This window comes from Schistocerca piceifrons, chromosome 2 (assembly GCF_021461385.2).
Source record: "Schistocerca piceifrons isolate TAMUIC-IGC-003096 chromosome 2, iqSchPice1.1, whole genome shotgun sequence".
NCBI classification, from domain to species: domain Eukaryota; kingdom Metazoa; phylum Arthropoda; class Insecta; order Orthoptera; family Acrididae; genus Schistocerca; species Schistocerca piceifrons.
The window spans coordinates 707,760,733-707,785,878 of record NC_060139.1 but is presented as its reverse complement, the minus strand read 5'-3'; the positions used below and the strand labels follow the sequence as shown (position 1 = coordinate 707,785,878).

General features: G+C 44.6%; 1 non-coding gene across 1 annotated transcript; it reads right to left on the bottom strand.

The window, feature by feature from the left end:
- Nucleotides 1-4,802: 4,802 nt before the first annotated feature.
- Nucleotides 4,803-4,886, bottom strand: Trnas-gga. The gene is given in 2 exon segments: nucleotides 4,803-4,837; nucleotides 4,847-4,886. It is a non-coding gene; the product is annotated as a tRNA-Ser (tRNA).
- Between the last annotated feature and the right edge of the window lie 20,260 nt (nucleotides 4,887-25,146).

The following is a 25,146-nucleotide window of genomic DNA, read 5'->3' as shown; positions in this document are numbered from 1 at the left end:
GGTAAGGTCCCGAGCAAGGCTACCTGCAGTACTCCGTGGCATCTGCGGGCACTGATGGTGAGATGTCGGTCTTCTTGTGGTGTTGTACGCTGTGGACGTCTCGTACTGTAGGTCCTGGACACGTTTCCTGTCTGCTGGAATCGTTGCCATAATCTTGAGATCACACTTTGTGGCGCACGGAGGGCCCGTGCTACGACCTGCTGTGTTTGACCAGCCTCCAGCCGCCCTAGTATTCTACCCCTCATAACGTCATCAATATGTGTTCTTTGAGCCATTTGGAACACACAGTCACCACTGTCACGTCTGAAAACGTCTGCACACTCACTCGCTGCACCGTAATCTGACATGCACCAGCACACCTCTGCATATGTGGACTGCTGGCAGCGCCACCGTGCGACGACCGGACGACCGCAGGTGCATGGTCATACCCGGAAGTTATTTAAACAGCAAACCGCCCACCAGAGCGTTGTTTCATCATGTATCAGGATTATCCTTAATTTATGATCATGAGTGTAGTTGCGATAATGGCGTGCAAATTGCAGCCTTCGTCGGCGATGAAGGGCAGTCAGCGCGGGTGAATGAACCATGTGAATGCCCATACACAACAATGTTCTCTGAACGGTCGTTCAGGAGGCGCTATTGGCAGCCCCTTGGTTCATCTGGGAGGTCAGTTGCTCAACAGTTGCTCTTCTATTCGCTCATACACGTCTCCGCAGCCGCCGTTCACCGCGTAGTATATACCCGTGGTACACGACAGTTGTCTCTGGGGCTAGTTTTGGATAGCACTATCTTGTCATGCACGATATGCTTTAACCATGATGGTAAGTAATCAATTTGTGAAATTTTTCCACGCTTCGCCCGAGAGCCAAGGATCGAGCCTTTTTCGACGTCGCATATATCACTCCGTTTCCGCATTACTATAACGACTGCAATGTTTTCTGCCCCCTTCCCTCCCCCACTCTTTCCAAAACTTTGTATACCTTCCACTTCTAGTGCTGCTCTCTGCCGTCTGTGAGTGGTTATTACACGTTGATGTCGAACGTAGGCGGTGGTCACATTAATGTGACTGGAATGTGCGTATTTCTTGTTTCTCGATCATACAAAAAAATTCTTCATAGATCTTAGAGTTCTAGTTAATTCTTTAGGAACTGAACATAGAAGGAATTATTTTAGCTGTCTGGGACCCCGTGTGTTATGTGCTATGCACAAGACACACATTATCTCTAAATAGACGGTCTTAATGTTAGAATTAAAGTAACTTACACCCTTCTTCATACATGGTGACTATTTCATGTTTCTTTGTCGAGAAATGTTTTCAGTTGGCTCTCTTGACACACGTGGTCCCGCGGTATTGCCGGCACGGTAGCTCAGCGTGTTGGGTCAAAGGCTTAGCTGCCCTCTGTAATAAAAAAAACTGGGTGAATGGACCAACGATGAACTTGAACAAACGTCAAGGGACGTCCGCTCCGAACAAATAGAACTAAAAATAAAGACCAAAATGAGATCACAAAAAAGGGATAGCGTCTTTGACTTACAATTAAAACGTCCTCGGTCACGGATTCGAAACCTGCCACCCCTTAAATTTTGATTAATAATCGGCATTGGCGGCCGAAGTCTTCTAGCATAAGAAGTCACCCTTATTCTGCCAACGGCCTTGTCAAAGAGGGTGGAGGAGCGGACGGAGGTTCAGGGCACTCTCTTGTCCTTGTGTTGTAAAACTGCCCCTAAAGGTGGAAGAATCAGCAATGGTCAACGGCGTGAGGATGCAAAAGGCAATGGAAACCATTGCATTAAAGACACACAACGTGCATCCACAGGACATGTGGCCTGTAAATGAAAAAGCGTCACGATGTTCTATCCATTGGCAAAAAGTTCCGGACCAGTCCCCCATTCGGATCTCCGGGAGGGGACTGACAAGGGGGAGGTGACCATGAGAAAAATATGGAACAATAAACGAAAGGATACCGTTCTACGAGTCGGCGCGTGGAATGTCAGAAGACTGAATGTGGTAGGCAAGCTAGAAAATCTGAAAGGGGAAATGCATAGGCTCAATCTAGATATAGTATGACTCACTGAAGTGAAATGGAAGGAAGACAAGCATTTCTGGTCAGGGAAGTATAGGGTAAAATCAACAGCAGCAGAAAACGGTATAACTGGAGTAGGATTCGTTATGAATGAAAAGGTAGGGCAAAAAGCGTATTACAGTGAAATTTCCAGTGACAGGATTGTTCTTATCAGAATCGACAGCAAACCAACACCGACAACGATAGTTCAGGTATACATACCGACATCGCAAGCTGAAGATGAAGAGAAACAGGAAGTATATGAGGATATTGAAAGGGTGATAAAGAACATAAAGGGAGATGAGAATTTAATAATCATGGGGGACTGGAATGCAGTTGTTGGGGAAGGAGTAGAAGAAAAGGTTACAGGAGAATACTGGCTTCGGACATGGAATGAGAGAGGAGAAAGACTAATTGAGTTCTGTAATAAATTTCAGCTAGTAACAGCGAATACTCTGTTCAACAATCACAAGAGGAGAAGATATATTTGGAAAAGACCAGGTGATAAGGGAAGATATCACTCAGATTACATCATGGTCGGACAGAGATTCTGAAATGAGATACTGGATTGTAAGGTGTACCCAGGAGCAGACATAGACTCAGACCACAATGCGGGAGTGGTGAAGAATAGGCTGAAGGTCAAGAGAATAGTCAGGAAGAATCAAAACGCGATGAAGTCGGATACACAACTACTAAGGGATGAGGAGATATACTTGAACTTCTCTAAGGCTATAGATACAGCAATAAAGAAAAGCTCAGTATGCAGTACAGTTGAAGAGGAATGGACATCTCTAAAAAAGGCAATCACCGAAATTAGAAAGAAAAACATAGGTACAAAGAAGGCAACTGTGAAGAAACCATGGGTAACAGAAGAAATGCTTCAGTTGATCGATGAAAGAAGGAAGTATAAAAATGTTCAGGGAAATTCAGGAATACAGAAATACAAGTCGCTTAGAAATGAAATAAACAGCAAGTGCATGATAGTTAAGACGAAATGGCTGCATGAAAAATGTGAAGAAAACTAAAACGAAATGATTGTCGGGAGGACTGACTCAATATACAGGAAAGTTAGAACAACCTTCAGTGAAACTAAAAGCGAAGTGGTAAAATTAAGAGTGGAACGGTAATTCCACTGTTAAATGCAGAGGAGAGAGCGGATAGGTGGAAAGAGCACATTGAAGGCCTCTGTGAGGGAGAAGATTTGTTTGACATGATAGAAGAGGAAACAGGAATCGATAGGGAAGAAATAGGGATCCAGTATTAGAATAAGAATTTAAGAGAGCTTTGGAAGACTTGAGATATAAGGCAGAAGGGATAGATAACATTCCAACAGAGTGGCAATACGTCGACTATTCACGTTGTTGTGTAAATGTATAAGTCCGGCGACTTACCATCTGACTTCCGGAAAAATATCATCCAGACTATTCCGAAGACCGCAAGAGCTGACAGGTGCGAGACTTACCGCACAATCAGCTTAACAGCTCATGGCTCCAAGTTGCTGACAAGAATAATATGCAGAAGAAATGAAGAGAAAATTGTGGATGAGCTACATGACGATCAGTTTGGCCTTAGAAAAGCTAAAGCCACTAGAGAGAAAATTCTGACGATGCGGTCGATAATGGAAGCAAGACTAAAGAAAAATCAAGACATGTTCATAGGATCTGTCGACCTGGTAAAAGCGTTCGACAATGTGAAATGGTGCAAGATGTTCTAAATTCTGAGAAAAATAGGGATAAGTTATAGGGAGAGACGGGTAATATGCAACATGTACAAAAGCCAAGAGGGAATAATAAGAGAGGACGACCAAGAACGAAGCGCCCGAATTAAAAAGGGTGCAAGACAGGGATGTAGTCTTTCCCCCTACTGTTCAATCTGTACATCGAAGAAGCAATGATAGAAATAAAAGAAAGATTCAGGAGTGGAATTAAAATTCAAGGTCAAAGAATGTCAATGACACGATTCGCTGATGACATTGCTATCCTGAGTAAAAGTGAAGAAGAATTACATGATATGCTGAATGGAATGAAAAATCTAATGAGTACAGAATATGGATTGAGAATGAACCGAAGAAAGACGAAAGTAAAGAGAAGTAGAAGAAATGACAACAGCGAGCAACTTAACATCAGGATTGATGGTCACGAATTAGATGAAGTTAAGGAATTCTTCTACCTAGGCAGAAAAATAACAAATGACGGATGGAGAAAGGAGGACATCAAAAGCACACTAGCACTAGCAAAAAGGGCATTCCTGGCCAAGAGAAGTCTACTAGTATCAAACATAGGCCTTAATTTAAGGAAGAAATTTCTGAGAATGTGCGCCTTGAGCACAGGATTGTATGATGTGTGAAACATGGACTGTGGGAAAACCAGAACAGAAGAGAATCGAAGCATTTGAGATGTCGTACTACAGGCGAATGTTGAAAATTTGGGTGAACTGGTAAGGTAAGCAATGAGGAGGTTCTACACAGAATTGGAGAGGGGAAGGAATATGTGGAAAAGACTGACAAGAGAAGGGACAGGATGATAGGACATCTGTAGAGACATAAGGGAATGACTTCTATGGCACTAGATGGCACTAGAGGGAGCTGTAGACGCAAAAACTGTAGAGGAAGACAGTGACTGGAATACAAAATGGTTCAAATGGCACTGAGCACTATGGGACTTAACTTCTGAGGTCATCAGTCCCCTAGAACTTATAACTACTTAAACCTAACTAACCTAAGGACATCACACACATCCATGCCCGAGGCAGGATTCGAACCTGCGACCCTAGCTGTCGCGCGGTTCCAGGCTGTAGCGCCTAGAACCGCTCGGCCACCCCGGCCAACAGACTGGAATACATCCAGCAGGTAATAGAGGACGTATGTTGCAAGTTCTACTCTGAGATTAAAAGGTTGGCACAGGAAAGGAATTTGTGGCGGACCGCGTCAAACCAGCCAGAAGACTGATGACCCAAAAAAAAAGTAAGTAATTCATCGAAATTTTTTCATGGTTTACTAACAAATTTTCTTGTGATTTGGCAAACAAAGTAAACACAGTGTCATTTTTTTAGCAGAATACACAGCTGCGTTTCGGATTAACGTTGTGTCATGACATACTCCCGTTTTTCGTATCCATTTTCGCAATGCTGAGTAACAAAAACGATGTGAAATGTTTCGTACAAGAATAGTCTAAAGCAAAGGATGTTGTTCATTGTTCCTCTCATTCTTTTGATGAAGCGTAAGTAGTATATGGCAAACATTTTTCTATTGTTCGACTGGTCTACATAAACCCAGTCGACGGAACTACAATCACTACATTAGGGGCGCTACAGTCATGGACTGTGCGGCTGGTCCCGGCAGAGGTTCGAGTCCTCCCTCGGGCATGGGTGTGTGTGTTTGTCTTTAAGATAATTTAGGTCAAGTAGTGTGTAAGCTTAGGGACTGATGACCTTAGCAGTTAAGTCCCATAAGATTTCACACACATTTGAACATTTTTTGAACTACATTAGGGGATCAATTTTCCTGTAATTTTGCCCAGTGATACGTATACCATAACTCCGATTTCCGTTCATGGTTTGAGTTAACTATGCGGTTCCCGTGTTCTTGACTGCTTTGACTTCTTGGGTCACTTCTGCCAGCTGGTTGATATCTCCAAACTATCACTGCAAGGGGGCCCGGGGACATTTTGACAGCCGGCTGCTGTGGCCGATTGGTTCTAGGCGCTTCAGTCCGGAACCTCGCGACTGTTACGGCCGCTGGTTCGAATCCTGCATAGGGCATGGATGTGTGTGATGTCCTTAGGTTAGTTAGGTTTAAGTAGTTCTAAGTTCTAGGGGACTGACGACCTCAGATGTTAAGTCCCATAGTGCTCAGAGCCATTTGAACCATTTGAAGGAATCCTCTAACGCGCCGATATTCGCGATGAGCAGCAGAGAGCACTATTTCTGTTGTTTTGATGAAACAGCTCTACGAGTGAAGCACTGCTCAACTTGTCCGCACCCACGTTGACTGTCTGCAACTGTAATGCACAATGATGCTTGTGTTTCAGCCCTACGTTGCTGTACCAGTTCCGGCGCCTAACGGGAAGTCGTGACACTAACACTACTAATAACGCTAATCCTGTACAGTACACTCTGAATGACATTCATAAATGTTAGGTATCCGTGCAGTAGATAGTTTTCTGTCTACACTGGCGCTGGTTGCGAATATTTAATTATAATCACCCTGTAGACGACAGCAGAAGCAAAAACATGATTTCTAATATGAGCCACTTGCGAAACAATTCGAAGCGCCTGACTTCAGTATCAAACATACTTGAAATGTAAACTTGTCGATACAGTTCCCACCTATCTGGGCTGTAATTATACCCGTGGCCTTTGGTTGGGGACTGTGGTAGGTAAGTCAAGGGGTACCGGAAAATTTCGCAGCGGCATTAAAATGACTTAGAAGCGCCAACATGGTCATAAAGGGATAGGCTGAGGAGCGTTTCTACCTTGGCCTTCAAGATCACCGGATCTCAATCCACCGGAATTTTTCTGCCAGGGCTCATCTCAGAAATGAAGTGAACAGCACTTCCGTTGACAAGGTTGAAGAACTGGAGTAGTGAATGGTACAGTTTTGTCAACTTTCGAGATGATCCGAGTACGTTTGAAAGAATTCCTAACTCCTTGCTTAGATGATTGTGATATTGCGCCCAAATACGTGAATAATCTCTTTTGAAAGGCACCGGTATACAATGCTGTGTAACATGTCATGCGCTAAAGTAGTATTATATTAGCTGCTAAGGTACGCTATGAGTGGAATTTGAACCGGATTAGATGGATTTACATTCCAAAAAAACTAAGTGCCCAAAAGTCGCGTACGAACTGTCCCATTTCAAACTGTGCAGCGTGTGACACATGAATGTTCTACATCTACATCTATACTCCGCAAATCACCTTACGGTGTGTGGCGGAGGGTACTTTATGTAGGAATGTCATTTCCCCCATTTTCTGCTCCAATCGTGAATGGTTCGTGGGAAGAACGATTGCTGGTAGCATCCTTCTGGGCTCAAATCTCTCTAATTTTATCTTCATGGTTCATCTTCATGGTATTTTCACATTATGTAAGTAGGAAGAAGCAGTATATTAGTTGGAACTTTAACAGCAGACCTTTGCGTGATTCAGAACGCCTCCCTTGCAACGTCTGTCACTGGAGTTGGCCGAGCATCTCCGTGACGCTTTGGCGCTTACTAAATGAGCCTGTAAGGAAAAGTGCTGCTCTTCTTTTTATCTTCTCTAATTCCACTATCGGTCCTATCTGATACCGATGCCATACTGACGAACAATATTCAAGTCCCGGTCGAACGGGAGTTTTGTAAACTACTTCCTTTGCTGATGACCTGCATTTCCTGAGGATTCCATCATTGACAGTGTGGAGAGATATTGTATTTTGTATTGTATTGTATTGAACTGGGGCCCTAGAAACGACGGAGAGGCTTCGTCCCCGCCGTAGCCCTCAGTGGTTCACAACCCCACAACAGGCTACAGCAGTCCACTCACCCCACCGCCGCCCACACCGAACCTAGTATTATTGTGCGGTTCGGCCTCCAGTCGGTCCCCCCGGAAACGTCTCATACCAGACGAGTGTAAGCCCAGATGTTTGCGTGGTAGAGTAATTATGGTGTACGCTTACGCGGAGACAGTGTTTACGCAGCAATTGCCGACACAGTGTAACTGAGGCGGAATAAGGGGAACCAGCCCGCATTCGTCGAGGGAGATGAAAACTGCCTTAAAAACCATCCACAGGCTGGCCGGCACACCGGACCTCGACACTGACCCGCCGAGCGGATTCGTGCCGGGGACCGGCACTCCTTCCCGCCCGAAAAGCACTGCGGTAGACCGCACAGCTATTCGGGGGGCTGGCGAAATATTAGTGATGATACTCTTATTGGTATATATAATCTTCATGAAACAATGAATGCGGTAAGACATATGCACATCTCACAAACTTTAGTTCATTCCATTCTTGCAAAGTGAGGCTGAGAGAATCTGTACAAAAATTCCGATGTGCGATGTCAATATTGTTTTTCGTGGATCGACGTTGCACGTGTTAGCCCAACGCACAGGGAGACCACAAGTGTCTGGCTAACCGGACGTCACTTAGGCTGCGCGAAGCTATCGCTGGTATACTGTGAATCTTATCGTTGCTAACTGGAAAATGAAGTGCCTGGATTCCATTCCTGCCAGGACTGTACGAAGTAGAATGCACCAACAGACTTCAGTGGCCGAAGTCGGCTACCACATTCGTGCATCCCATGGCTTTTGGATACTCAGTGTACATTTGTACTAACTACGACAATATTCCATAGTGAAATAAGTGAAAGCTTGTAATATATCTCGCAAACAGCATACACGCTACGTATAGACAATACGGTAAAGTCCTTAAGATCACCCTGAGGAGAGTACAAGCGCCACAAGGGGAGGGACACACAGTCATGAGCGCACGCCAGCGCTGTGCAGTGCGTACGTACCTGTGGGTGCCGACGCGACGGCGCGCGTTGCCCGGACAACACTGGGGCAGGGTGGAGCGTGGCGGGACGCCAGGCCACGCTAGGAAGCCCACTCGCACGGCGCAAGCGCACCTGGCCGACACCTGTTGGTGTGTGCGTCCCGCCGTCCTGTTTGCACGTACCCTCGTCTGCTGCTGCCCGCCGTGGAAACAGCACAGCGAGTGCGAAGTGTCTTTGGTGTCCCACTCTCTTATGCCGTAGGCGTCTGCCTCTGTAGCTGACAAGAAGACCAACTGGCAATCGCATTTATGTAATTGTTTTTCTGTTTTTTGTATTTTTTATATTTAAGGTACGTGAAGTTCAGAACTCAAATATCAGTCCACCAAAGCAGTCAATATTCGAGAAAATCGACTTTGAATATTTTCAACAAATTTTAATTCACTCAAGTTAATAGCGTTTCTTCATCCTTGGCCACGTGGTTCACTCGGTAGCGTCGGAAAATGGTAACTACATAATCAAACGATCGCTAGTTCGACTCGTGCTACGGTTTTTTTAGCGTTTTTTGTTTTCATTCAGTTTCAATACCTACAACAATAAAAGATAAAATTCATATATACACTCCTGGAAATTGAAATAAGAACACCGTGAATTCATTGTCCCAGGAAGGGGAAACTTTATTGACACATTCCTGGGGTCAGATACATCACATGATCACACTGACAGAACCACAGGCACATAGACACAGGCAACAGAGCATGCACAATGTCGGCACTAGTACAGTGTATATCCACCTTTCGCAGCAATGCAGGCTACTATTCTCCCATGGAGACGATCGTAGAGATGCTGGATGTAGTCCTGTGGAACGGCTTGCCATGCCATTTCCACCTGGCGCCTCAGTTGGACCAGCGTTCGTGCTGGACGTGCAGACCGCGTGAGACGACGCTTCATCCAGTCCCAAACATGCTCAATGGGGGACAGATCCGGAGATCTTGCTGGCCAGGGTAGTTGACTTACACCTTCTAGAGCACGTTGGGTGGCACGGGATACATGCGGACGTGCGTTGTCCTGTTGGAACAGCAAGTTCCCTTGCCGGTCTAGGAATGGTAGAACGATGGGTTCGATGACGGTTTGGATGTACCGTGCACTATTCAGTGTCCCCTCGACGATCACCAGTGGTGTACGGCCAGTGTAGGAGATCGCTCCCCACACCATGATGCCGGGTGTTGGCCCTGTGTGCCTCGGTCGTATGCAGTCCTGATTGTGGCGCTCACCTGCACGGCGCCAAACACGCATACGACCATCATTGGCACCAAGGCCGAAGCGACTCTCATCGCTGAAGACGACACATCTCCATTCGTCCCTCCATTCACGCCTGTCGCGACACCACTGGAGGCGGGCTGCACGATGTTGGGGCGTGAGCGGAAGACGGCCTAACGGTGTGCGGGACCGTAGCCCAGCTTCATGGAGACGGTTGCGAATGGTCCTCGCCGATACCCCAGGAGCAACAGTGTCCCTAATTTGCTGGGAAGTGGCGGTGCGGTCCCCTACGGCACTGCGTAGGATCCTACGGTCTTGGCGTGCATCCGTGCGTCGCTGCGGTCCGGTCCCAGGTCGACGGGCACGTGCACCTTCCGCCGACCACTGGCGACAACATCGATGTACTGTGGAGACCTCACGCCCCACGTGTTGAGCAATTCGGCGGTACGTCCACCCGGCCTCCCGCATGCCCACTATACGCCCTCGCTCAAAGTCCGTCAACTGCACATACGGTTCACGTCCACGCTGTCGCGGCATGCTACCGGTGTCAAAGACTGCGATGGAGATCCGTATGCCACGGCAAACTGGCTGACACTGACGGCGGCGGTGCACAAATGCTGCGCAGCTAGCGCCATTCGACGGCCAACACCGCGGTTCCTGGTGTGTCCGCTGTGCCGTGCGTGTGATCATTGCTTGTACAGCCCTCTCGCAGTGTCCGGAGCAAGTATGGTGGGTCTGACACACCGGTGTCAATGTGTTCTTTTTTCCATTTCCAGGAGTGTAGTTATAACTTTTATGAAAAATTTATGTCTTCTTTTTTCTTGTTACAAACCACAAGCATTGCAAATATAAATTCTTAATCAGTGGTATTTTATAAAAGGCTGTTAATAAATATTCTTTAAATTTAAAAAAAAACTTTACGAATTTATTAAAAAGCTTTTATAAAATATCAATAATTAATAATTTGTATTTGCAATGAAAACAGAAATTTTGTTTGTGATATGTTATTAGGAACAAGAAGGCGTAGATTCTTCATACGAAATCATTGGATGGGCGTTAAATAGCATATATTTGATAAATTTTATGTTTAACTGATGTAGATATAGTCTGTACAGGATACGGTGGACTATGCGCAGTGACCAGTTTACGTCCGAAGTGCTCGGTTATTCATTCGTTTGTTCGGAAAGGGCGGCACATTTTCCGCTTTCGGACTGTTGGCGACACACTGTGATGGAATCGAGGCGCATCCCCTGCAGTCTTTCTCAAACTGTTTTACGGAAACTATTCAGCAAAAAAATCCTTTTTGCGTTACCTGTAGCTTTATGTCTCAGTCCGCAGCTCGTGGTCTCGCGGTAGCGTTCTAGCTTCCCGAGGACGGGGTCCCCGCTTCGCTTCCCAGCAGGGTCGGGGATTTTCACCTGCCTCGAGATGACTGGGTATTGTTGTGTCGTCATGATTATTCATCCCCATTACGGTCGGCGGAAGGCAATGGCAAACCACCTCCACTAGGACCTTGCCTTGTACTGCGGTGTGGGTGTCCCACATCGTTCCCCTACGCTCTGTCAAGAAGTATGAGACTTCATCATCGTCATTATGTCTCAGCTTTATGATGACTTGTCCATCATTTCGTTAATATTCATAGTTATTGTAATATCTGCAATTAAGTAAGACATTGCGCAAAATTCGAAAAAGATTGCAATGAAAAATAGGGGTTGCTATGATTTTGCATTTGATGCATATTACATGATGTATTGCGGTCTAAGAAATTTAGCTAACACACTGAATTTTTCTTTATGCTTGGGTTATAGTTTCTCTTTGTTACCAATCTGAAGAAAACTGATGTTACGTAACACACTCATTTGTGGTCGCGCCGCCAGTGTTAAAGCTAGAATGAAATATCTGGTAAAAGGGCCTGGTGAAAAGTGAAATCCTGTTGGTTTTTGAACAACGTAAATGTAGACATCTCGCATTTGTTTTTGTACCGAAGACGTTCTTCTTCATAAGCTATTGAGCTTACTTATCCTCATTTCCTCCAGTAATAAACTTAATAAACCAAAGTTCCAGAATTCTCTCGAAGTTAGTTCTGCGCAACATGTTAGTGAGGTAACGCTATGTAAACTCTGCTTTGTTCTGGCGAAAGAAGCAAAATTTTAATATGGCAACAAGAGAAATGTAGGTTTTAGTCAAAATTTACCACTCATGAGGCATCTCTGACGTTTATAAATGGTTAATAAGGTTGACGAAAATAAACCGCTGCTGTAGCTACAGTTTCATAGGAAATCTTTTTAGACACTAACAAAATTAGACGTAAAAGTAGATCTTTCTGGAACCTCACCATGTAAATGTGGACGTGGAGGGGCTCCACTTAATATTTACAAAAAATGAAAGCATAGACTTCATTTCAGAATAGCACTTACCCTCGGCATTTCCCCTACAGCACACTAATAGTCAGCACTCAATCCCTCTCCCCCCCCCCCCCCCCCCCAAGACTACCGATCTCCCCATGTCTGACTGCGAATCTACCACTCTCATTCTCCGCGCACTCTATGCGAACTGAAGGAGAAAAAGATTAAACGAGAAAAAGTCAATCGCGTCATTCGAACCAGTAATCTACTGATTATTTGATTACTAATCTCAGACGCTGCCAAGTCAGCAACACAACCCACCATGCAAACCGTCGTAAATTAACTGAATTATAGGTCCTCGGAAACCACTGCACTCGATTCCCTCGAGAATTTTTGAGTGTTGCATGGAACGGCTTTGGCAACTGATATTTAATTTGTGAACTTCTGGTATCAATAATATAAAGAATTACAAAAATCCGATTGTCAGGTGATCTCATTGTGAGTGGGCAGTGAGACTAACTGCCATGTGGGGGGTTCGATTCCTGGTATTGCCAGGGATGTTTCCTTGGTGTAAGTACTGGAATTGAGGTTAGCTGAGGAGCTACTTTACAATGTAGGAGCGGTTCCAAGGTGAGGAAGCCCGACAACGTCCGGGAGAGTCGTGCGCTGTCCATATGCCCCTCCACACTGCATTCAATGACCTCATTGGCAGAGGATGACACAGCGGTCACCCGGCCACGATTGGCCCGTCAAGGCCAAAACGCGGAAATTTGATCTGTAGACGCTAGTCATTACTCGGCGAAACAAAGCTGGAGATTTACATTGCCAAGCATGGGCTATACACCACGAGGCTGAAGCAGTGATGGAACTCACAACAGGGGAAACGTTTCAATAACTAAGGTGCAAGAATAGCATTTTAGAGCAATTTAAGAATTTGAGTCGGGCCTGGATGTAAAGCGAAAGCCCGGAAACCGAAAAGATATGTGGTCGAACCTCGGTCGAACGACGAAAGTTTTGCAGTCTGTCTTTCACCTGCTCTTCTAATCGCAGTACCTGCCTGTCTAGTCCAAGTCGCTGAGGCACACTTGTGGGGTGGCATTCGACATGGAGGTAAATTGGGTGGTGGATGAAATTTTCACTCCTAATATTTGGTCAGCAAGGAGATGAGAGGTGGTAACGTAATTTTCCTGATCATCAGTCTTTGTGTCAATGTCCTGGACGGCATTTCAAACCAAAGCGCAGTGCACCCTGAAGTAAGAGCATGTGAAACTTTGATGATCCGTCCGTCGGATGGGGAAGTTAAACTCGGCGGACTCCTTGTTGCTACTGGCGAAGAGTAAGCTGTGTGCCGGCACTGGGTTTCATCCTCTCCCTTCTCTTTTCACCATCGTACAACACAAACATAACACTACACTATACACGAATCCATTATACTCAGCTCACTGAACAAATACGAGACAATAACTGTGCTATCGTGATACAACGCAAATATAATACCAAACTATCCATTCGTCCACTGCACTCACCTGACTCTACAAGTACACATACTATGCAACTCTCACATATCTGCAAGAAAAGGGGGCAATGTGCGTGGAAGAAGAACATCCTTTCCGACAGACGGCTGAACCCACCCCGTGGGATATCAAAAATGGCTCTGAGCTCTATGGGACTTAACATCTATGGTCATCAGTCCCCTAGAACTTAGAACTACTTAAACCTAACTAACGTAAGGACATCACACAACACCCAGTCATCACGAGGCGTGGGATATCCTTGCTAACAATGCCATACGCCAAAGAGGCGTCTAGTTGAAATACTTGCAACAGGCCATTGAGCTACGCGAAACAATTATAATAATAATAATGATAATTATTATTATTATACGATTGCCCGCATCTCGTGGTCGTGCGGTAGCGTTCTCGCTTCCCCCGCCCGGGTTCCCGGGTTCGATTCCCGGCGGGGTCAGGGATTTTCTCTGCCTCGTGATGGCTGGGTGTTGTGTGCTGTCCTTAGGTTAGTTAGGTTTAATTAGTTCTAAGTTCTAGGGGACTGATGACCATAGATGTTAAGTCCCATAGTGCTCAGAGCCATTTGAACCATTTTTATACGATTATTATTCGCATTAAAAGCCAATAACATAAGATTTGAGGTTTATTAGTTTATTCCACAAGTGGTAAGCTGATTCTATATCTGCGTAGCTGAGTGGTAACGTGTTTGCCTACCATGCAGTGGGCCCGGGTTCGATTCCCGACGGGGTTGGAGATTTTCTCCGCTCGTGGACTGGGTGCTGTGTTGTCCTCATGATCATTTCGTCATCATCGCTGACACGCAAATCACGCAATGTGGCGTCACCTGAAATAAGACTTGCAACTTGGCGGCAGAACTTCCCTGGTCGGGGCCTCCCAGCCAACGATGCCACACGGTCGTTTCATAACATGTGACTATACAATTTATGATTGAACTGATGATAATAGAAAATGCAAACAACTGCAGTCGGTAAGGTATTCTTTAACATTTATTAACATAATTATGAACAACTGTATTTAAAAAAGGACACATGCACATGAAAAAAATCTGTATTTCAGTTTTAAAGATAACATTGTAACTATGGACTATAATAACCACCACAAATGTTACTGCAATTAAATTCGTATAAATTTATCTCCAAATGGCTTTCCCCAACTTCAATAGCTGAACAATCCACATTTCGCGAGAGAGTGTAAAAGTTTTTCTGCGTCTCGGTTTGAATGAAATATGGTACGAAAGATATCGGTTTATCGAGAAATCGAACTCACTTCAAAAACTGCCAGATTTCCGTAACCATACTCTTAGTAGGCTTAAATTTTGTCAACTAAATTTCCACAGGTTTCACGCGAAGGACCGCGGAGTTTGGGATGTGAATACTTACTTAATTATTCGTATCAGCTGAAAAGTTCAACCGACTAAGACCACAGAAAATAATTACCCCTCCATATTTTACGGTAGTAAGAGGCCCCGGAAAACAGTACTAAAACAAAGAGATTTCTTATTTGCAAGTTCTACAGTACCGGCTCCTTTGATAAGGGGCCCTGGACTGCTCCCTAGCCAGCCTTCCAATAATTGTGGTCCAGCAGTCAAGTCTTATTGTTATGGGTACATCCTGGATGAGACGTCCGTGGCGTGTAGTTCATAACACATTCACGTATAGGAACTACGGGATGTTCCGCCGTTCACGACACACACTGCGACAGGCTGCACACGGGAATAAGTAGAAGAAACTATTATATAGCAAGAACCCCTAAACAGCCAAAAAATTACGACCACCTGCTCAGTGGCACCTCGGTCTATATTTAGAACGCAATGCAGACGTGATAAAATGTTTCTGTAGGTATTTGACATCATATGTATACGTAAATCTGACGGAATTCCCGTATATTGCAGGCAGTTGGTTTGTGAGCGTGGAGCTGTTTCCAGATAGCGTCTCTGATGTTTCCATCGGGTTCAGGTCAGACGAATCTAGTGGCTAAGACATAACTATCATTCTCCGTAAATCGCTATGCCACGATTCTGTCATTATGATACAGACAGTTATTCTGTTGCATGATGCCTTCACTGTTCGGGACACATCAAGGATAAAGGAATGAATGGTCACTTATTCCACAGCTGTCATGGTGCCTTGGATTACTATCACACCCATGGAATCCCAGATGAATGTCCCCATCTGCCTGCATCTCTAGCATGATACATGATTCTAACACCCATTAGTCTGAGTGATTGAGTATCTGCACATCATCGACTTTTAACAAGAACCTTGGGTCATCAGACCTGGCGAATCTTATTTCCTTCTACTAAAATTCTTTACCGAACCCTGTTGTATTTTGGCTTCTAAAGCAGACTCATGATCTTTGCACTGACACTAATACGGAGCAACAACGGAAAAGGAGTCAAATTTCGTCATTTCATTTGCTTTGGGCCTTTGTCGCACTTCGACGCGGGGTCGGCCTTGTTACTATGAAGTTGACCATGTTAGCGTCAGAGGGTGGCCGAACGCCCTTCCTGTCGTCACCCCGTACCCCCCGGAACGGAATTAGTGTACCCCAGCTGTCTGCGTCTAGTGTACGCCATCAAACAGTGCGAACGTTTTCAAATGTCTCCGAGGCTTGTAACTGAGGCGGGATGTGGGGACCATCCCAGTATTCATCTAGGGGGATGTTGAAAACTGCCTAAAACCCACACCCAGCCTGGCCGCCACACCGGGCCTCGTCGTTATCCGCCGAGTGGATTCCATCCGGGGCCGCACCTACCCGAGTCCAGGAAGCAGCGCATTAGCGCTCGCGGCTAACCTGGAGGGTCAGAAAGAGTCAAATTTGATCGCCAGTATTGAATTGAAGCGTTGCTGATTGGGAATTGGTAACCTGCTTCGAAAATTCATACCAGTAGTTGAGGAGAGAGTGAGATAGTGTTGTAGCCTAACAACGATTTTACTCACTGTGTGCATTGAGTAAATGTGAAGAAAAACAAGGAGAAATTAGGTAAGATATTTTTAATGGAGAAGAACCGCATGTTTTTAGGTTTGACAACGACGTTGTAATTCTGTTAGAAACGGCAAAAGACTCGGAGAAACATTTGAATGGAATGGATGTTGTCTTGAAAACACGCTACAAGATGCAAATGAAAATATAAAATATAGGTTATATAGTAAAACCAAATTAAAAGCGGGTACTGTAGAGGGAATTGGATTAGCAAATAAGACTCTAAAAGTAGCAGATAACCAGCTCGGTGTACTAACCCTAAAGGGCCATTTAGTATCGACATGCCACCGTATCACGCCTCTGCCAATGGAGTCATTCGGATATGGTAAGGTGGGGGGGGGGGGGGGGGGGGGGGGAGGGCAGCAGAGCGCTCTCCTGTCCGTTGTCGACTTTTCAGCTCTTGGAGCCACTACTCCACACTCAGTCATCTCCTCTTTTAACATCACGAGACTGAAAGCACCACGTTGCAGTTCTTCCACCAGGAATAAACCCCTGGCACTTCCGGGAATTGACCACCGGTTTCTGTACAGTAAACTGACGCACAAACTTATGTATCCAAGGTTTTCGCCTGAGACTAAGGCTACCCGCATTACAGGCATGGACTGCAAGTTGCCCATGTTCCGACACCGCAGCAGACACTCTCTTGGCAGATTTAGATAGCGGCAGTATGGCAGACACGCCATATCAACGTGATTGGACTGTATACAAAACACTCCAGCCTGTTTTAATGTTGAACTCCAGCCATCACCACGGAAACATACAGCGCTATAGTTCAATTCTTTTATCTTGGCGGCTCGCGCATGCCCGTCAAGACGCGGGAGATTCCGGCGTTGCCAGTTGCACACGACACATGCGCCAAGAGAAGCAGCGCCATAGTATAGCATAGTTCGCAAGCTTACGTTTAGGGGGGGGGGGGCGCAGTTCATGAAGTAAAGCCACCAGGGCCGCATTAATCCTTTCGCTGTTACAGAGACGTGCTCCCCGCATTCCGCGCTGTGCGCGATTTTGTCACTGCACTGCTCGCCTGTGCTGACACATGGTGTTCCGACTGCTTTGACACTCTTATCATTTCGATTCCACAAAAACTATTTGCCCCAAAAATTAGATTTTTACACATATTCTTGACTGATACCTTCCCCCCATAAATGACTTAATTTTGTTTCGATGTTCAACCCAGTTATTATGCAGCATTAAATATAGTAAACCATTGCACGAAATTTTGAATAGTTTGCAGAGGTAAAAGTCCATAGAGTATACTTCCCATATGGTCGATTTTAGTTGCCACAATGTTGAGAATGAAATGTGGACCAGATACCTAAATTTCATATAAAATTTACTGTATAACAATGTCTCATTTAATTTAAATGGTAATGGAAGGAAGTGTGGAGGTTAAAAGTTGCACCAAAAGCCAAAGCCTTCAACGCACTGTGGTGGTTCACAGGGATGTAAGCTGCAGCAGTTGCGGAGAGGTGAAGGGGCTTGCGTACTATCGGCAGTAGTGGAGAGGTACACCAACCTAGTCTTCAGACTGAAGACCAGAACAACATCAACCAAACCTGGGCTGTATGTTGCTGGGTCTGGCAAGGAACATCGGAAATAAACATGCTGAAGCTACTGCTGGATGAACATGAGACGGGGCAGTGTAAAGTACCATTTCAATAATATTTTCGTAGTAATTTATACCCCTGGTACTCGTTACCAAGTGAGTTATCAATCCAGGCAACGTTGTTCCATATGCCGGTAAATGCGGCTTATCCCAGACTGATTTACTTCTGTCTCGTCTAGCTGCTAAGTGTGTTGCAAACGGCAACAAGTCTGAATATTAACAGGTAACTGTATTTACACGCTGTCGAGAAGGTGGTTATAATGTTTCGGTTCATTAGTATAACTGCCCATTGCACTAAGCTTCATGATTATAAATACATCAGTTCACTGAGATCTGAGGTATGAAGAAGGCATGAATGCTCACGATTATGCAGTATAGATAAACTTGTTTGTATATCCACTATGCTCAATACAATGAGATCTTTCATCTCTCTTATTTGTATAAAATCAACGAACTGCTCTTCCATGCTCTGATGGTGATCAACGATTGAAGATAGTCGTGAAAAAAATATTATTGGAGTAGTAGGTTTCGGCGTTTTAAAGATGACATTCCTCAGTCCGACTGTATGCCCCCTCTGTGTCATCCAGCCTTTCTTCATTCGTGTATCATTCCAAGCCTCTATGTACACATGACTAGGAGACAGTTCTTTTAGGTACGTGCTTTAAATTTCTCTACATCATTCCATCTATGTCTCTTTTCTACAAATGCATGGTGGACTTGTTCCTTTGGCAGTAAAATGCGGTAACGATGCTGTTTTGCTGTGTGCTGGCAGATACTTGTATATCAAACAATAACTTCCAGAGTACAGGCATAAAGTAAGCACTTACCACACCTTGATGACTTGTTCCTACGCAGTTCTTATCATTTCACTATCACTCCGGAAATGATCGTAACTGCAAGAAAGTAAATAAAGCCGATTTTGGTCCTATTTGCGGACTTTCTTGTCACAATTAGCTACGCCACACTATATTCTTAAGGAGATTCAGATTATAAACAGACTTACAATATACAAGCAAAGTGCTAAGAAATATTATTACGAGGAAGACAGTTTCGGTAAATCGGTGAAGGTAATAATTGTGACTTTTGGTAACTGTTATCGCAATTTATGTCTCCATAAACAATAATAAAAGCTAATCACATACTGCAGCAAGCTCACTGTTTCTAACAGAAACCACAGGCGATATTTTTATTCTAGATATCTATTTCCTTATTCCACACATTGTGTATCACAAGTTAAAACTAGCAAATACTTAATCAGATCAGTCACATAGTTGAAAATTTCTGTTGGTAAACAGTTAATAGGAAACATTTCAGTGTCAGTTTTATTAGACATCTGTTGTTTGGAAAAACAAACTCCTCGAATGCTGTTTCACAACAAAGGGAAACCAATGTAAATCAATTTGTAGTTGAAGTTTTTCCGTTATTTTGGGTATTAATAATAGCTTCAGCTGTAGTTAGTCCTTAATTATTGGATCACTACCGGTCTCGTAGCACTAAAACAGGAAGTGATCCAATAATAAAGAACTAAATACAGTTGAAGCGGTTATTAATACCCAACATCACTACTCATAGCTGCGATTGCCCTACCTAAAATGTTGTCTGGTTTTTCTGTTGGTCTGGGAAATATAGGAAATTATATTGTGTAATTCGGATGATAGTCCTCGTTAAGACAACCTTCGAGGACACAACACACGAGTTTATTACAGCTCAGCATAAGAGGTAATATCATGTATAGTATTGACATCAAGAGAATCAGTAACACACGTGACTAGTTATCGAAACCCTGTATACCAAAAACCACGTCCCTGCCCACACACTTGTCAATCAGAAGACGTGAAGATAGTAAGTACGTGTAGGCTGCGAAATGTGACACGAAAGGTACGGCACCTGACCGATCGTGGGATAGAGAGAAATCATTCTGTTTATTCTGTAGGAGAAAGCTGGGAAGCCGGCCGCAGTGACCGAGCGGTTCTAGGCGCTTCAGTCTGGAACCGCGCAACCGCTACGGTCGCAGGTTCGAATCCTGCCTCGGGCATGGATGTGTCTGATGTCCTTAGGTTAGTTAGGTTTAAGTAGTTCTAAGTTCTAGGGTACTGATGACCTCAGATGTTAAGTCCCGTAGTGCTCAGAGCCATTTGAACCATTTTTTAGAGCTGGTAAATCTGTTGATTTAAGGAACGCTGAAAGAGGTATCATCCGCTAATTTATTTACATACCCGTTCATCGTGAGCTACAGCTCTACAACCACACTACCTTGAGCTACACTGGACACCTTCTTTACTGTTTACTACTGTATGGCTCCTCATTAAGAATTACACTGTCCTTTCCATTAGGAGTCCTCAGCTCAGTCGCTTACGCGTTCCGTTACACTTTGCTAAGGTACTTACTAGGACTGTGCGGAGTTCTTATCGATAGCTGACTTCAGTCCCAACATAACGGCATTTCTAGTTTACCTGCTACAATAAAGCCTCACTGGTGTAACGCGTCCATTTTTTCTTCAACTAAATAAGGATATTGCCTTGAAAGTTGCGGGTTAAATGGCATTTATATTTCATCCACAGTTTTACTTTCAGTAACACACGAACTGGTCTTTGCTAATATTTTGCAAAGCCGTTCTGTAATCAGCATCGGCATGTCTCTCTAACACACTTCGGTGCAAGTACGTTACCTCCGGTGGTATCCTCATACTCGCAGACAAACAAATAGCTGCAGTTATTTGGGCCATGCTCGCATATAGTCTGAAACAGACTTGGTCCTGAGAGTCGTGTGATGAGGAGACGGTGGTCGGAGGCGGCGCTAGTAGTCGCCAGATTTGGTGGGAACGTTCCATTTATGGGAAGTGGCTGCCCTCATCATTCGTGTGGTACTCGTATCTCACTGTTTATTTTTCATAGTTTGCCGGCCGGAGTGGCCGTGCGGTTCTAGGCGCTACACTCTGGAGCCGAGCGACCGCTACGGTCGCAGGTTCGAATCCTGCCTCGGGCATGGATGGGTGTGATGTCCTTAGGTTAGTTAGGTTTAATTAGTTCTAAGTTCTAGGCGACTGATGGCCTCAGAAGTTAAGTCGCATAGTGCTCAGAGCCATTTTTTCATAGCTTTCGCGTGGTAAACTTGCCGTGATTTGCGTAAGTGTGGACTCGAACCAGGGACCTTCGGTTTTCGTTGGCAAATGCTCTACCAATTAATCTACCCAAGTGCAAACCATGACCCATCCTCACAGCCAACATCTCTCGAGAGCCAGTCCGGCGCACAGTTTTAATCCGCCACGAAGTTTCACATCAGCGCACACTTCACTGCAGAGTGAAAATATCATTCTGGGTTTGATTATTTAGGAGCAAGGTGTTGCAAAAGTTCAAAGCATTTGTGATTTTCTTTAGCAGGTTATGGGATCATGCTATGGTCGTTCAGTTCGAAGCATTATGCATTCAGTTTCGTCATTCTCTCCTGTAACTTAGATCATTCTATATCTTGCTGGAAGTTTTACACATAAATCTGGATCTGTGTAATCACTGAAATTCTTGACTTACGTTCCACGTCTTGGAAATCGAGTGACTCGTGTCCTTTGCTTACTTAATTCGGAGTCAAAACAGATCATTTAATTTCATTAGCTGCACTCATTTCTGTTTTGCTAAGTCATTTATTGAATATTTACGTGTTGCAAAAGTTCAAAGCATTTGTGATTTTCTTTAGCTGGTTATGGGATCATGCAGCTTTTGCCTGACGCCATCATGAGCATACATTAGCAAAGCACTCCTTCTTGTCTAGTACCGGTTGCAAATAGTGCAGGTGATAAAGTAAATCGCGTCCTAATTAGTTTTCCCATATTAATAACTATAAATATCCTGTTTCTTGCACCGAAGTGTCTGAAGTTTCGTCGTCGATGCTGAATGAAGAATTGCTGTGGTATATTTTATACCGTATGTCCCATGAAATAACTTGTACATTGCATGGCATCGATGTGTTCTATATTCCGTAATAGTTCTTCTAGGACCACTTCTTTCGAACCACGTCATTATTCAAATAACTTGCGGAAGTATTATCAAATGGTTCAAATGGCTCTGAGCACTATGCGACTTAACTTCTGAGGTCATCAGTTGCCTAGAACTCAGAACTAATTAAACCTAACTAATCTAAGGACATCACATACATCCATGCCCGAGGCAGGATTCGAACCTGCGACCGTAGCGGTCACCCGATTCCAGACTGCAGCGCCTAGAACCGCAAGGCCACTCCGGCCGGCCGAAGTATTATCAGGCATTAGTTATTCCCATAGTGATTACAAACTGGGTCTAATATCCCTATTGCACAGCGTTCATCTATACGTTGGTCAATATTACAATGACATGATAAAAGTCATGGACTATATCCTAATATGGTGTGCAACCTCCTTTTACCCGGCTTAGTGGCATGGATTCAACAAGTCGTTGCAAGTCACTGCAGAAATATTAAGCCATGCTGCCTCTACGGCCCTCCATAATTGCGAAAATGTTGCCGTGCAGGATTTTGTGCTCGAACTGACTTCTCGATTATGTCCCATAAATGTTCGATGAGATTCATTTCGCCTGATCTGTATGGCGAAACCATTCGCTCGCATTGTCCAGAATGTTCTTCAAACCTCTCGCGGACAGTTGTGTCCCGGTGACGTGGCGCACTGTCGACCATAAGAATTCCACCAGAGGATCCAGTCCATTGTTTGTAAACACAACCCACCTGTTATGGAGGCACTAGCAGTTTTCACAATACTTGGGTCCATGACTTCGTGTGGTATGCGCCACACTTCAACCTTACCTCCAGCTATGACCAACTGAAATCGGGACTCATCTGGCCAGATCACGGTTTTTCAGCTGTGCAGAGTCCAACCGAGGTCGTCACGGGCCCAGGAGAGGCGCTGCAGCCGATGTCATGCTGGTAGTAAAAGCACTCGCGTCGGTCGTCTGCTGCCATAAGCCCATTCACGCCAAATTTCGCCGCATTGTCCAAACGAATGTGTTCGTCGTACGTCCCACATTGATTTCTGTGGTTATTTCAAGCACTGTTGCTTGTCTTTTAGCTCTCTTAACTCTTTCCAAACACAGGTCCTCTTGGTCGTTAAGTGAAGTCCATCAGCCACTGCGTTGTCCTCGGTCAGATGCAGTGCCTGAATTTGCTACTTTCGGGGCAGTCTTGACACAGTGGATCTCGGAATACTGAATTCCCTCAAGATATCCGAAATGGAATGTGCCATGCTTCTAACTCCAACTACCATTCCGCGACAAAAATCTATTAATTCCCGTCGTGTGGCCATAATCACTTCGGAAAACCTTTTCAAACGAACCATCTGAGTGCCAATGACAGCTCCGCCAAAGTACTGCCCTTTTATACCTTGTGTACGCTGTACTACCGCCATCTGTGCATGTGCGTATTGCTATCTCATGACTTTTGTCACCTTAATGTACACGTCGATACTTTTTATATGATCTTACGAGCAATTTTTCACAATGCTTGATGTTGAGTTAGACACGCTATGCCTCCCTGTTAATAGTTACACGATTTTTTATGTGAGCTACTGAGTTAATTTCTTGTTCCTTTCAGACTACCATGCGAAAGTGTTTACTGGGTCATGAATTTCTTTATGACAGGGCATAGTTCCACTAAATAGGGGTTTATAGATACTACTTGCATTGGTAGTCCAATCTCGTAAAACCCTAAGCCACTCGAGAACTGCAACAAAGAAGAAACGTTCTGCCACAAGGTTGCATCACTTTTTGAACATTAAATACTAGCGACACATAAACGCGATGTCATTTATCTCGACTGTAAACTTATGGCCCTCACCTTTAAGTGTGAAGTACGGAGACATTGCCATTACATATTCCACCAACCATACACGTACACACATTCCATAACCCCTGCCAACGAAACTTTGTCTGATATCCTCTCCCGAACACAGAAATCTACCCCAACGTTTATCCATCCTAGTAACTATAACGCCTCCTCTCACTTACCTCCACATTTAGTTATTTATTTCCTCCCCATACTATAGCTTTGCCCTTCCTCTGCTGTCTCCTCTCCCCGCTCCTCTCCCCCCCCCCCCCCTCCCGCCTAGACTGAAACACCTATCCTGATCTCCACTCTTGCACACCCACACAACAGCCGTACTCCAGCGTATAGGGGTAACAGCCGAGCCGTGTACGTGAGGGCTGTATTCGGATGTGTACAGCATCAAGCACACGTCATAGAGTTCTACATCTCACTTGACTTCTTCCTGAGTTGCATCTCCCTCTCGTTGTAGAAGGTGACGCTCGTTGTTGCTCCGTTTATGACGTGATGTTGTAACTGTTAAGTTATACCAGGTGATTATAATTTAGGTGCAGCTACTCGCCCAGTTCCAGTGTGGCCTCTAATTATCGTATGCAGCGAAACATGGTAGACGTGGAACCGATTTAAGCTGAAAACTATTAGTTCCAGTTTTGGCCACCAGGTGGAAATCTGGTGCTGTACGGCATCTCGTCAACGTCTCTGGTGCTTCAATTGAATAAATTATGCAAGCAGTAGTTAATAGCAAAAACAACTCTGCCAACTACGACAACGGATCTTTGCCTCGAACGATGTGACCAATCACGGCTTGACAAAATCAACGCTACCTTGTATGGTCACGCTTCACTCAACCAATGACAAGCGATGTCGCTGTCACCAAGTGTATTTTGACGTCTTAACTCACGACAAAAGTGCCACAACAACACAATACTCTATCGACACACTAGGGACTGTAACATATTGCACAACTTTACGATTTACTCTGTATCAGTTTGCTCTAAATTTTAGAAAGTCAACAGTTTAATTTTAAATAAATATGATCAATGAAATTCATCTATTTGTAATTTTTAAAAACATGTGAATATTTTGGTGTAATTC